At 41.5% G+C, this 14,313-nt stretch overlaps 1 pseudogene; it reads right to left on the bottom strand.

Moving 5' to 3' along the window:
• Nucleotides 1-10,208: 10,208 nt before the first annotated feature.
• LOC141574959 (small ribosomal subunit protein eS12-like) lies at nucleotides 10,209-13,980 on the bottom strand (annotated as a pseudogene).
• Between the last annotated feature and the right edge of the window lie 333 nt (nucleotides 13,981-14,313).

The raw sequence follows: 14,313 nt of genomic DNA, 5'->3' as shown, positions 1-14,313 counted from the left end.
CCCGTTTTCCAGGACTCCGTGATATATATTCAAGGACCACACCAGAGTTTTGCAATTACCACCCCTGCAGAAGGGCTCTTCTTAAATTCTAGGACAAATCAACCCCGTCCCTAGTTTTTGTCTGGCTGTTAGTGGGGGAATGTGGTAATCCGTTCGTTTTCTAGTTATCCTGACTCCCAGCTTCCCCATCTATAAGATGAGATATGATAGCACTTGCTTCATACAAGTGATGTGAGAACAAGTAAGTTAATGCGTAAAGTCTTACTAGCACAGTGCTTGGCACTTAATCCACAGACAAATGTTACCTAGTCTTACTTGTTCCCTCTCTTCCTGCCCATCAAGGTTCAGACTTTTAGATCCAAGTTGAGGGCCAGCGCCCGCATGGAAATTATGGGCTCCCCCAGCCAGAGCTGATCACTCCTTCCAGTCACTCCCTCCTGACATCCTTGTGGCACTGGGTTTACACTTCCCTTCAGACAAGGAGGATTATGACAAGCCCCTGCATGAGTTTACCAGGGAGGGAAAGATAGAGGTGGGCATATAGAAAAGCAATGCTTCGAGGCAGCTAGGGATGGTGTGGAGGAAGGATGCGCAAAGAGGTCACTTAGCCAGCTTCATGGTCTTAACTGAAATCATCAATGTGAGCTCGTTGCGTGTTGTCAGCCAGGCATCCCGTCATACACTTCTTCAGTTCTTCATCAGTTGTAGATTTTACTGAGTGCCAATTTCGGGCTTGCCACTGTCTTGTTGCATTGATGATTGACGCGTGTGTGGATCAGTCAGGGTTCTATCAGGGAAGCAAAATCACTATGAGTTACGAGATAAGGAGTTTATTACAGGAAATGGATTTTATACAGTTTTGGGAGGAGCTGGGGAAGTAAAGGTCTGGAAAGGAAGAATCAGAGGAAATCACTAATCAGCCCCGGCTCACAGGGAAATCTGGAGCCCAGGCGCCGTCTAGCTGCTGGAGCAGGATGGGGAGAGGGGCTGGAGATGAAGTCTAGGGAGGGTTGTTGGGTCTTCATGACGAAGCCTCTGTGTTTACAGCACAGCATCCGCTGGCAGGCCTGGCGGTGCTGTCATGGGAGCTGGGTGCAGGGTCAGGGACCAGTGAGGGCATGCTGGAACCCGCTGGTGTGTTCAGTCTGTCTCTAGCGGCATCTCACCATCGACAGCCTTTAGACCATAATGGTGCCTGCTTCGTTTCTGCTTCCTAAATCTCTCACAACTTCACTTTTGGCTAACTCAACCCAGAATCATATAGGGAAGAAATTCTAGGAAACAATTCCCAGTAGCACAGTCCAGGCCAACATTTATTGTGAACCTCAGTTTTCATTGCAAATTGGAAAAATGACTGATCACTAATATCTACTTCTTGGAACAGAAAATGAAAAATATTAAGAGAGAAAAGTCACAGGAGTCACAGGAGCTGGGTAAATGGCAAGGTCAAATTTTTAGAACAGATAGCCCATAGTCAGATTCACACACATACATGTATGATAGAGATGGTTCTGCAGAACAAGGGGGAAGGAAGTCTTCTCAAATAAATGATGCTGGGCCAACTGGATGTCTGAATGGAATACACATTAATCTTGCCCCCCCACTTCACAGCATACATAAACATCAACACAAAGCGTATAATAGAGCTAAATGTGAAAGATAAAACAATAATCTTCTAAAAGATAAAATGGGAGAGTCTCTCCAAGACTTTGAAGTCAGGTAAGATGTCTTAAATAGACCATAAAAAGCACTAATCTATTTGAAGAAAATACAGAACAATTATAAAGTACAATTGTTGATGGAGTGTAGTAGTCCCTCAGTATCCATGGGGTATTGGTTCCAGGAACCCCGTGGATACCAAAATCTGTGTATACAGAGGGCCGACTGTATAAATTAGTTCAGCCACTTTGGAAGACTGTTTGCTGGTATTTACTGAAGTTGAATATATTGAGACCCTATATACCAGCAATTTCACTTCTAGATATGTACCAAATCAATACAAATGTATAGATAGGTATTCTGAAAGACTTATATAAGAATGTTTATAGTTGCTTTATTCATAGTCAAAATGAGGAAGCAAGCTAAATGTCCCTCAACAGTTGAGCAGTTAAACCGTCTGGGACATGCACACTATGGAATTCTGTACAGCAATGAAAATGAACAAACTACTGCCACGTGCAACAACGCAGATGAGTTTTACAAACAATTTTGAGCAAAAGAAGCCAGACACAAGTGAATATACAATGCATGACCCTATATAAAGCTCAAAATGGGCAAAACTAATCTATGATGCTAGGAGTCAGGGTTGTGGTTTCCTTCAGGTAGTGAAGATTAATGACTGAGGGGTTATGAGGGAGGCTTTGGATACGCTGGGAATATTTTGGTTTTTGATCTGGAAGGTAGTTACCATCTGTGATAATTCTTTGAGCTATACATGTATTTCATATGCTTTCTGTATATATATTTTCCTTCAATTTTTTTTTAAAAAAGCTTATTTTTAGAAAAGCTTTTAAAACGTCCTGTTTTATCCATCACCAGTTGTCACATCTGGTGGTCTTTTTCTTACTTCTCAACTTCTTTTATCCCTCCTACATTCTTTCCTACCCTCTGGCTCTAAAAATGCGTTCCTTTCATAATTCCTCTTGCACCTTGGACCCCTAACTTCGCTACTCAACACATATTTTGTGAGAATGCACACTATGCCAAGCACTGAGCCAGGCCTAGAGTTTGTGATGGTGAATAAGCCAGCGAGGTTTCTGACCTCATGGGATTCCAGCCTCCAGTGGAAAGAGGCTTCTAAACACATAATTGTGTCGTAACTGACTCTTCTTCCCACTTCCCAAAATTTAGGTCTTCCTCAAAGTTCTAGATTAAAGTCAGCTTCTCAAAATCCAATATTTGTGGCCATTAATGCCCCCATCACTCCCCATATCACTGCAGCATACGACCTCAGCATTGCCTCTGGCCAGGTCCTCCATCCAACATCTCTGACCAGGACAACCTCGTCCTGCCATTTCTGCCTCCAAAATGTACATTCCCACTCCCTCTTCTTTCCAGCTTTATGGCTTCCACCCAAGTTATTGCCTTCTTGTTTAGGGTTTATTTGCAGAAATAGAAGCCACTCAGGCTAGTTTGAGCAGAACTCAGGTTTCAGTGGCTAACAAGTTGTTGAAAAATCTGGAGAAGACATTTGAAACAGAGCTTCCAGGAGCAACACCCAACACTTGGAATCCTACTGTCTCTGCTGAAAATTGGAAAGTGAATTCTGTCACTGCAGAAGTCCTCCAATCAGGAAGCAAGTGACCCCAGCACCATGTTGCCTCTGTATCATCCATGTCAGCAAAGTGGGTCCCCTGTCTAGTTACAAAGAAGTGTGTGAGTTGTAGTTTCTAGCTTTCCAACCTTGAGTAGTACCAGTTAGAACGGATGTGAGCATGCCAGTCCTCAGTGTCCTCCCCTCCTAGCTAGTCTCCCAGCGACCCTACACTTCCCACAACTCCATTCTCTGTATTGCTTCTGGCTCTGATCACATCACTCCGCAGCTCAGGCCTCCAGTGACTCAGCCTCTCTGCTGTGAGCAGATCCCAGCTTGCTTTCCTGGTTTACATTCTGCTCCACTCCTACAGGTTTCCTCTGCTCCAGCCATTCCACATTCCCCAAATGCATTCTTCCCTTTCTCACCTCGTGTGTTTGTACATCTTCTATCCTTCCCAGCATCATTTCCCATTAACATGTGAACCAGCCTTCTAAGCCCATTCCAATGTCACTCCCTTTCTACCATCTCCTCTTCTCCCCTTAACCAAAGTGTCCTCTCACTCCAGCCTCACAGAGAGCTCCTCCTACTGTTTGACTTAGACATTACTTAGTCTGGACACAAAGAGATGTGGGCTGGAATCCTAGCTTTGCCGGGGCAAGTGAGGTCATCCCGAATGCCAAGCCTCAGTTTCCTGCTCTGTAAGTTGGAGATAATAATAGTACTGACTTCATAAGCCTGCTGGGAGGACTTGTTGAGATACGACTCTAAACTGCTAGTGCATGGCCTCTGCAGGTGACAGCTAGACTGTGGACTATTGTCTTGTGTATCTTTGCACCCTTTCACCCAGGTGCTCACACACTGGCTTAAGGAATGGACAAGGCAAACCAAGCAGCAGGACTGACCTTAGGCAATCTGAAGGCAAGCCAGTGTGGTACTCCTCCCTGGTCAGTGTCAAGCCCCTGGGCTGGGTCAGTTTAGGGCACAAGTATGAGCAGATAAAGAGTTTCCACTTGTTTTATCAAGTCAGGGGAAATAAAAGCTGAGTCTAAACAAACAGGCTGGGGCACAACCCTATGGTGTAGGTCATGGCAAGTTAGCAGTGCCTCATGGATCGAAAACAATTTGAGAAAGATTCCCCTCAAAAAGGTTTTATTTGGAGCGCTCTCATCTCCATGCTCGGAGAAGTAGCTGCCTGCACACAGAAAGGTGGAAAGAGGTAGGAGGTCCCAGACCAGGTGCATTCCCATCTGAGCCCCAGTGGAAAAATATAAATAGTGTTCCTTTTACATTTTATATTCATGCAATCTCAGAGGCTGCTGGAGAAGTGAAAATTGCTGTACTGCACTTTGGAGACCCACTGGGCGTATTTATTAAATCCAAGATGCACATACCCTGTGGTCCAGCAGTTCTTCTTCTAGGTCTCCTCCCTAGAAGGACACTCGCACAGGAGATTTGTTCAAGGAGATGCATTGCTGCATTGTTTATAAGACCAAGAAATTAAAAACAACCTGAGAATCCATCAGTGATGAATAAATAAAATGTGGTGCATTTAAATATTAAAATACAAAATAGCAAAGGCAGGAACTAGATTTTGTATGTCAATCAGGATAGATTTCAAAGTATAATTTTAAGGGAAGAAAATAAGTTGCAGGCTGATGCATTCAGGATGATACTGTTTAAAATATAAAAGGAATACTATTTATTGTTCTGGGCCACATCTATGCACAAGCTTCAAACAATGCACTGAAGGGACACATGCTAAATTCATCATTATAGTTACTTTTCGAAAGAGGAATTTGGGAACCAAGTTTTATCTCTAATATTTTTTTCTCTTTTAATTAGAAAAAAAAAACCCTCAACCTAAAGCGTTAAAGGAAGAATATTAACAACTGAATTTAGGATGATGATTGGGGTATAAGAACACTGTTCTATATTGCAGAGATTCTTTTTTTCTCAGAAAACAAAAATATGGCTTGTGAGTCTGATTTTGGATATACGTATCTGCTGTATTGTGCTTGGAGGGGAGGCATTGGTGAATAACCTTGACTGTGGTCCTTCAGGAATAGTCACTTGCAGGCAACAGAAATTAATCATTGCCGTGGCATGTGAATTTCAACAACCTGCTGAGGTTCTTAAACACCTAGGGACCTCTTTGACCCTCTGACACAAGCTATGTCCTCTTGACTCTAGGGAGGAAAATGCACACACACACAATTTGGCATATAATTTCAGGGGCTTTGTAGCCTGGGATCAGAGTCTGCACAGCTTGTGGGTTATCCAGAGGCTGACTTTTGTTGACCTCCAGAACAGCTAAGTTAAAAATGCACGGCTGAGAGACCAGGGAGACTTGTTAAAACATAGAAATACAACGCTGTCTTTGCAGAAATGTGTGCATATGTGTGACTGTGTGTAAAAGCTGTTGAAACCCTAAAAAAACAAGCACTGCTTCTCAAGAGCTCTCAGTTTGCATCCTGAAGTGTAATGTCAATAAGTCAGGTCATTCTGGGAAACTTGAGACTGAGGAAGCCCAGCTCCTGCCAGTGTAAATGCCAGCATCCCAGTCCTCGCATTCAGCCTCCCTCAGCCTGGAGCAGAAAATTTAGAGAAACCCACTTAGTCTTGCAGGACTGTGGTGTCAGATCCCTCCCCACCTACACCCCCAGGACCACAAGTTGTCTGGAGTGCTGCGTGGCCAGCCTCTGTCGCCTCTTCCTGGAAGACCATCTGGGTTTCCTGATGGGACAGAGCCTTTCCACGCAGGGCCCAAACAGCTCCCTTTTGCCCCATGAGCTCAAGCCAGAACTAAGATTCCTTTTAAACTAAACATTTTCTAAAGCAATCATTTGGTATTTGACTTCTAGCAAAGAGAAAAAAAATAGAGGAAATGTAATTGAAAAATAATTCTGAAAAATTTTCAGTCCGCGCATCTTTTCCAGTGGGCAAAAAGGTCTGTTTAGTGGGGGGTGACGAGCTTCCCGTCAGCAGCATTCACATTGGTGGCGCTGTGGCCAAAACCCCAGAGGATGCATCAGACATTTAGAGGAAATGTAATCTCTTCCAAAGACCCAAAGTCAGATAGAGCCTTAAATATTTTATAGGAAAATATTTGCCAAAAAATGTGACTTGGCAATAAATTACAAGACAGTACTCTTTTTTTTTCTTTTGTTTTATGAGGGGGAGGTGATTGGGTTTATTTATTAATTTATATTTGATGGAGGTACTGGGGATTGAACCCAGGACCTCATGCGTGCTCTACTGTTTGAGCTATACCCTCCCCCTGTAAGACAGTACTCAGTAAGGTTACTTGCTGACAGAAACAACTGAAATAATGATCCAGAACCCAAATTATCTTGGAGCCATTAAAAAAAAATCTATCAAAAAAAAAAGATTTTTTTTTTCTTTACTTTTGCCAAGATGAACTGTTTTTGAATTGGGTGAATAAAGCCCCATATGCTCAACCCTAAAATCCAAAGAAGTGAAGTGACCTGGGGGAGTTCACACAGAGCCCACACCCTGCCTACCTTCAATCAAGAAGAATTATCCTCCCCTGGGACCTCCTGCTGGGGGTTCTTGTTCAGAAGCCCATCTGGGAAATGTGCATGGCACTCTGGTGCCAGCTCTCTGGGGAAAGCATTGATCCCCAGCAAACACACATCTGGAAGTTGTAGGGCCCAATGGCAGTTGTACACGGTGTGCCGCTGCCCCAGAGAGAATGTCTGAGTGCCACCACTGCACTTGGTGCCGGCTTTTTGCTTACGGGCTCCACTCTGCTATCTTGGATGCCATGGCAGATAGCAGTGGTTCTCAAACTTTAGCTTCAGAATCACCTGCAGGGCTTACTAAAACATAGACTCTTAGGCCCCATCCCCAGAGTTTCTGATTTAGTGGGTCTTGGGTGAGATCCCAGAATTGGCATTTCTGACGAGCTACCAGTGAAGCTGATGCTTCTGGTCCTAGAGCTGCACTTTGAGAACCACTGGTCTGTGCTTTTAATCTAAGGTGCCCCTACTTCCTCAGCTTGGGCCCAATCCCAGAATGTAGCCCTCAACGCCACCTTGCACAAACATCTTGGATGGGAGCGGGTGGTGCAGACATAGTTATCCAGACACAGGGTCCACAGTTGTGTATTAAACAGCCCTTTCATTTTATGTTCAGCAGAACATTCCAGTCCATTCTAATGGCCACTAAGGGGCCAGGGGCTCTGGAGATGCTCCTCTGCTCCTTGCCACATGCTTGCCTTTCTTGGGGTTCTGTCACTAAAGGGGGCCTCACAGTGACCCTCAGGCACCCAGGTGGCAGCTCCCTCTCTTTGGAAGAAGAGCCTTTCCCCCGGATATCCTATCTCTCCTTCCTCACACAGCCCCTCTTTTGGTCCTTTTCCTCTGCCGGGCTGTGCATTGTTCATTTCCATCTTGCTTTTAAGGCTTCAGCACCTGGGGAGCGGGAGGTGGAAAGGGGAGAAGAGGCCTTCCATCTTACCTGCCCTCAAGATGTGATGTGTCGTGTGCAAGATAATCAGGGCTTTCATATTGCCTGATTACCAACGCCATGGCTGTGTCCTGTGGTATTAGGCTAAAAGAGTCTCCCTCTATTATCCTTGTCGGATCTGCATCCAATCCCAGGATACAGGACATGTTGGGGAAGTGGCAGTCTTGCTGTTGCATAATAATGGGTCAGTGGGATGCTCAGCTCCCTGGTAACAGTGCCTCAAAGGGTAGGTTCAGTCCCTAGAATCTCTACTCTCAGTAGCTGAGGTGATTTCCACAGGAATTTTGTTACCCTCAGATCACAGCTGGTAGGGCAGCAATTACCCTTACCTGTGACTGGGGGTGTCACCCATGTGGGACATATTAACCCTGACTATATACAATTATCTAGCAGTGGGTCCCTAGCCTGGCTGTCATCAGAATCACCTGGGAGACTTTCAAAAATGTATTCTAAAAAAGTACATACAACACAGAAAGCAAGCATGTACTTGTTTCCTTAATATATAAAGAGCTCTTACAAACCAATAAGAAAAATGTTGATAATCCAATAGAAAAGAAAGGACAAAAGGTGTGAATAGGCAGCTCGTACACATACAAAAATTCTGAATACTTATAAATATATAAAAATATAATCGGTATGACTCATAATTAAAGTCATGAACATTTAAACCATGAGGTACCATTTCTCACCTATCAGATTGGCAAAAATAAAAAACTTTAGCACTACACTTTATTGTGAATTATGTGGAGAAAAGACATTCTCATACATTGTTGGTGAGAGTATATGTTGCTGTAAGTTTTTGAATTGCAGTTTGTCAGTATCTACCAAAATGTTACAGGCATATACCTTTGACCCAGTGATTTCACTGCTGTGAGTTTAGCACAGTGATGTCTTAAGACATGTATGAAAAAGTATGTGCAGAAAGTTCATGGTAGCATTGCTTGTAATGGCAAAACTCAGAGACATCCTTAATGTTTATTAATAAACAACGGGTAAAAAACTTACATTGTGGCTGTCCACTGAAGCTCTCTGCCACATAGAAAAGGATAATGTCAATCTGTGTTCATGTAACAATCTCTAAGATGTGTTAAGTGAAAACAGCAAGGTGCAAGAATGTTGTAGTATACTGTTGTTTCCATAAAAATACAGGTGATATATACATATGTGCATACTCAGAAATACATATAGATGATTTCTGAAAGGATTTCTAAAAAGCTGGCAGTAGGTTGTCTTTGGGCAGGGACTGATAGACCCTCACTTTTAATATATATATTCCTTTTGCATTGTTTGAATTTATTTTTCCTATGAGTGTGTTCTGTTTCATTTAATTAAAAAAAAAAAACATATTCTTGGGCTTCCTTTCTAGACCAACTGGATTTGCGTCTCCAAGGTTAGGAGGCAGAAATTGTACATTTTAGAAAAGAACTCTACTGCAAGACATGCCTGATTCTAGGTCTGGGATAGGGAAGACACAAGATGAGCCTGGGGCATCTTGGAGTGCCTAAAGTAACAACACAGGGGCATATCAAAAGCTCCCAATGGCCAAAGCTGAAAAATGTGGGCAATAAAATAAATAACATAATATTGGATTATAACCCAGAGTACAAATATCAACGCACCCATATGGATATACATAAATGATTAAGTAAATACATAAATGGAAAAGGAAACCCATCTGCCTTACAGAAGAATTCCAAATAATTTATGTAGATACCTGCCACTCCAGGAAGTGAAGCTTAATTTCCACCTCCCCCTTGACTGTGAGTTGTGCTTTGTGATTCTTTTCCAAAAAGTATAAAGAATATAGTATAGAGTGTAGCGTTGGGCTGGGGGAGAAATTGACAGTGAAGGAAACCAGCAAACACTACCTCTAGGCAGAATAATCCAGATTAGCATCAACAGTGGTAAATCTTGTTGACAGTATGTACCTTTGATAAGGTACAGTAAGAGTGGTACTTCACCTCTGTGGTTTTCTTCCCTATAACCCATAGCCCCAGTCTAACCATGAGGAAGACATCAGACAAACCCAAATTGAGGAACATTCTACAAGGTACCTGGCCAGGACTCTTCAAAGCTCTCAAGGTCATGAGAAAAACAAAGAAACTCTAAAAAACTGACATAGACCAGGGGAGACTAAAGAGACATGATGATTAAATGTAATGTGGTGTCCTGGATAGGATCCTGGGACAGGAAGAGGAGCAACTAGTGAAATCCAATAAGTATAGAGGTAATAATTAAAAACAAAACCAAAATTCTACATGGTTCTTATGTAACCAGCTTGGCTCCGGGCTGCCACTACACACTTCAGAGTCACTTCCGTAGAGTAGAAGTTCTCAAACTTTGGTGTGTAGTAGAATTACCCGGGGAATTTGTTAGCCCTGTAGAGCCCAGCAATTCTGATTAAGTAGGTCCATGGTGGGCTTGGGCGTATGCATTTTTTAAAAGCAAAAGCCAAGTTTTTTGTTCATTTTTTGCATTTGAAGTACTCTTTGATGACATCCTTGGGATTCTTTGCATAGTCCTTTACTAAAACCACACAGCTGCAACGAACCTTTCTACAGGCTTTTCCTTCTCTGTCAGTATTCCAGAGGCCTTCTCATTCCCCTAGTTTCTTATTGTCATGAACATCAATTAGATTGATTTGTTGTTCAGCACAAAGGGCCTCCACCAACTTGACAACTCATCACAGTTGGAGGCAGGCACTCAAAATGGGCTTGGCACTGAGACATTGGCAGCTTCACAAATTCCACGTGCTGGGTCATTGTGAGGAGAAGGCAGTCTTTGGTACCTCTTGTAAAGTAGTGTTAACATCTATTACACCTCCACAACGATGCTATGGCAGTAGGTAATGGAGCCAAATCTTGAATGCCCCTGAACCCTGCCTCTGCCCAGCTCACTGATGGCAGGAAAAGAGGGGATATGCATTTTAATTATTTTTTATTTAAGTATAATTGATTTACAATATTGTATTAGTTTCAGGTGTACAGCAAAGTGATCCAGATATATATATATATGTTTTTTTTAGATTATTTTCCATTTTAGGTTATTATAAGATATTGAATATAGTTCCCTATGCTGTATAGTAAATCCCTGTTGCTTACCTATTTTATGATAGTAGTTTGTATCTGTTAATTCCCATAATCCTAATTTAATCCCTCTCTGCCCACTTCCCATTTAGTAACTATAAATTCGTTTTCTAAGTCAATGAGTCTGTTTCTGTTTTGTATATAGATTCATTTGTATTATTTTTTAGATTCTACATATAAGTGATATCATATTTGTCATTGTCTGACTTACTTCACTAGGTATGATAATCTCTAGGTCCATCCATGTTGCTACAAATGACAATATTTCATTCTTTTTCATGGCTGAGTAGTATCCCATTGTGTATGTATATATATGACATCTTCTTAAGTCAGTTGTCTGTTGATGGGCACTTGGGTTGTTTTCATGTCTTGGCTATTGTAAATAGTGCTGCTGTGAACATTGGGGCGCATATATCTTTTTGAATGAAAGTTTTTACTTTTTCCAGATATTTGCTTTAGGAGTGAGATTGCTGGATCATATGGTAGCTCTGTTTTTAGTTTTTAGAGGAACCTCCATGTTATTTTCCATAGTGGCTGCACCAGTTTATGCTCCATTTTCTCCACACCCTCTCCAGCATTTGTTATTTGCAGACTTTTTGATGATGGCTATTCTGACCATTGTGAGATACTGTGGTTTTTACTTTCTTTTCTCTAATAATTAGTGATGTTGGGCATTTTTTAATGTGCCTGTTGGCCATCTGTATATCTTCTTTGGAGAAATGTCTATACAGGTCTTCTGCACATTTTTTGATTGGGTTGTTTGTTTTTTTAATATTGAGTTGTATGAGCTGTTTGTATATTTTGTATATCAATCCCTTGTCAGTCACATCATTTACAAATATTTTCTCCCATTCCATAGATGTCTTTTCATTTTGTTGATGGTTTCCTTTGCTGTGCAAAAGCTTTTAAGTTTGATTAGGTCCCATTTATTCATTTTTGCTTTTTTGTTTTGTCTTGGGTGAGTGATCTAAGAAAATATTGCTGTGATTTATGTTCGAGAATGTTTCCCTATGTTTTCTTCTAGGAGTTTTATGGTGTCATATCTTATATTTAGGTCTTTAAACCATTTTGAGTTTACTTTTGTATATGGTGGGAGGGAGTGTTCTAATTCCACTGATTTACACACAACTGTCCAGTTTTCCCAGCACCACTTGCTGAAGAGACTGTCTTTTCTCCATTGTATACTCTTGCCTCCTTTGTCAAAGGTTAACTGACCATAGGTTTATGCATTTATTTCTGGTCTTGGGATTGCATTTTAAATAAGTGCTACAAGGGCTCCTGAAATGCCACCTTTTGGACATACTGCACTGGAAACCAAAATTTGATATTCTGTTCGTAATTACCATGTCTATTAGTAAGATGTGAGTTCAGTTGGAACAAAAATCTTCTGAAGATGGAAAGATCATGAGCTTCCATTTATTATGTAACATCTCCAGTCTATTTGAGGCCCTCAATGAGTTTCCTAATAGAATTCTTTCCACCATTTGACATGTGATAAGTGTGAAATGAACAAATACTGAAAATAAGGAATTAGTAAGAAACCTCTTGATACATCATCACTTCTGATCATCCTGACCTGGTATAACCAGAGGAGTTTATTTCCTCTGGCACTTAATTCACATTTAGGTCATATTCTTTTATTTTTCATTACAGGCACAATGTCAACCACGAATTTGTTTGCAGAACTAGAGCCTGATGGATATGTTGTACTTCTTGCAAAGGCATCCTGTGTCCTCTTTCTTTAGGCTCCCCCGCCCATAGTTCCATCTCCTTGGGACTCTCTTTCAAACCAATCCACAGCCCCCCATCCCTCCTCCCCTCGCCAACACATTCCTAGTTAATTCCTACTCAAATCTTAGCTGAAAGATCATTTCCTCATCCAGCCTCCCACACTGGTAAGGACTCCTCCAATGTGCATCCAGAACACATAGTCATTCCAGCAGTACTGCCATTACCTAGAAAGAAAACAAGCCCAGAATTCCTTTCTTAGTGCTTCTTCTTTTTTTTAAATCTATTGCTTGTGTTTTCTCAAGCAAGTTCCAGTGCTGTCCAATAGAACTTTCCATGATTGTGAAAATGTTCTTTATTTGTGCTTGGGTTTTAATCCAAGAAATCTGTTGCTTGAGGCCTGTGCTTGGGCATGGAAAACTGCCTCCTGACACCAATTCATTCGTTGCTTCCTTTGTAACTTACATTTTTCTGTTAAGTTGTGTATTTCTTCCTATTTCCATCCATTTGGCTAAGAGAGCCAGGGAAAGTTAGAGGAAACTTTTACACAAGAGGTGATATTGGAGGAGGTTGAGAAGAGTGAAGAGGTTTTTCCCTGCAGAACAACAGAGACAGGTCGCGAAGGCAGATGGAATACCATGGACAAAGGTTCAGAAGCATGAACAGCAGGACGAAGCACAGGAGGTCTCCCAGTGAAAGCAGTGAATGTCTAAGGAAGACATAGAGGGAACCCAACATAAACATTCTATGTAAGATATGGGAAACATTGATTAGAATTTGATCTTGGAAAATGAAAAGAAGAATTATAAAAATAATCTATATTGTTACTTACATTTAACAAAAGTTAGGTAATAATTGTAAGTCTTCACTAATTTTTGGAACAAAAAAACAAGTGTTGATTTAGGGTTTGGGGATCTACTTTTTAAAAAAGAGTGTTTAGTAACACATTTGACAGATACATTGAAGTCCTCCATTTTTTTCTGCTGCCCCTACCTTAATCTATGATTTTCAAATATTTCTCTTTTGAAGATCTTATTAATGTCTATTTTTTTTTTCACTTTAATCGTTAACTGGTCTAACTCTGGAAGACCCTTAATTATTAGCGTTTGCTTGTGAGTCTAGCATTTCTTCAACATCATCTCCATCAGTTTCATGAAAGTCTGCATCAGGGTTATTCATATTATGATGATTTTTGTGTCCCAAACTAACCAGACACATTTGGATAATGATTATGTGCTTAAGAAGAACTGCCTACAGTTCAGCACGGCTGGAGTGCTGGGTATGAGGCAGGAAGCAATGGGAAAAGCCTGACATTTACCATCAGCAAGTAACTCTGACTTTCTGACCTGCAGTTTTCTCATTTACCTTGAAGAAGCTGTTGCAAGAGTTTAATAAGTCTGCACAAATGGAGACACCAAGCATTGTGCCAGGAACATGACCATCCCTCGGCAATACTCATTTTCTTCCTCCACAGTGCTTTGGCTATCCCCTAGTATGTTTGATTGATTGATTGATTGATTGATCTGGGCACTGATCAGATTTCTGTCATCACTCTTGTCAGATAAGCACAAAACCCGATAGATAAACTTGTGTGCTGCAGATGGACAAAGCAAGGAAACATTTGTTGATTTCTAAGACAGAGGTTCCCAAGAAGCTAGTTCTCCACTGAATAGAGAGATAAAGCTGAACAGGAATGTGCAATATTACATATGCTGAAGATGATATCGCTGAGACTAAACAGAGCCCTGCATCTGC

Source organism: Camelus bactrianus, chromosome 25, assembly GCF_048773025.1.
Source record: "Camelus bactrianus isolate YW-2024 breed Bactrian camel chromosome 25, ASM4877302v1, whole genome shotgun sequence".
NCBI lineage: Eukaryota > Metazoa > Chordata > Mammalia > Artiodactyla > Camelidae > Camelus > Camelus bactrianus.
The sequence above is the reverse complement of the archived record's forward strand: the minus strand, read 5'-3'. Positions and strand labels throughout refer to the sequence as shown.